Source organism: Bison bison, unplaced genomic scaffold (genome assembly GCF_000754665.1).
Source record: "Bison bison bison isolate TAMUID 2011002044 unplaced genomic scaffold, Bison_UMD1.0 scf7180017864499, whole genome shotgun sequence".
Classification (NCBI taxonomy): Eukaryota; Metazoa; Chordata; class Mammalia; order Artiodactyla; family Bovidae; genus Bison; species Bison bison.
In genome coordinates, this window is record NW_011495058.1 from 10273975 (window position 1) to 10274495 (window position 521).

General features: G+C 50.7%; 1 protein-coding gene across 1 annotated transcript in view; it reads left to right on the forward strand.

The window, feature by feature from the left end:
* The window catches only part of LOC104980407, a 30929-nt gene that overhangs the window by 12986 nt on the left and 17422 nt on the right, over positions 1–521 (forward strand). The gene's annotated exons all lie outside the window — the stretch shown is intronic.

Here is a 521-nt window from a genome sequence, read left to right on the forward strand (position 1 = left end):
GTCAGACTTTATTTTTGGGGGCTCCAAAATCACTGCAGATGGTGACTGCAGCCATGAAATTAAAAGACGCTTACTCCTTGGAAGGAAAGTTTTGTCCAACCTAGATAGCGTATTCAAAAGCAGAGACATTATTTTGCCAACAAAGGTCCAGCTAGTCTGCTGCTGCTGCTGCTGCTAAGTCGCTTCAGTCGTGTCCAACTCTGTGCGACCCCATAGATGGAAGCCCACCAGGCTTCCCCGTCCCTGGGATTCTCTAGGCAAGAACACTGGAGTGGGCCTCCATTTCCTCCAATGCGTGAAAGGGAAAAGTGAAAGTGAAGTCACTCAGTTGTGTCCGACTCTTAGCGACCCCATGGACTGCAGCCTACCAGGCTCCGCCATCCATGGGATTTTGCAGGCAAGAGTACTGGAGTGGGGTGCCATTGCCTTCTCCCCAGCTAGTCAAGGCTATGGTTTTTCCTGTGGTCACGTATGGATGTGAGAGTTGGACTGTGAAGAAGGCTGAGCGCCGAAGAATTGAT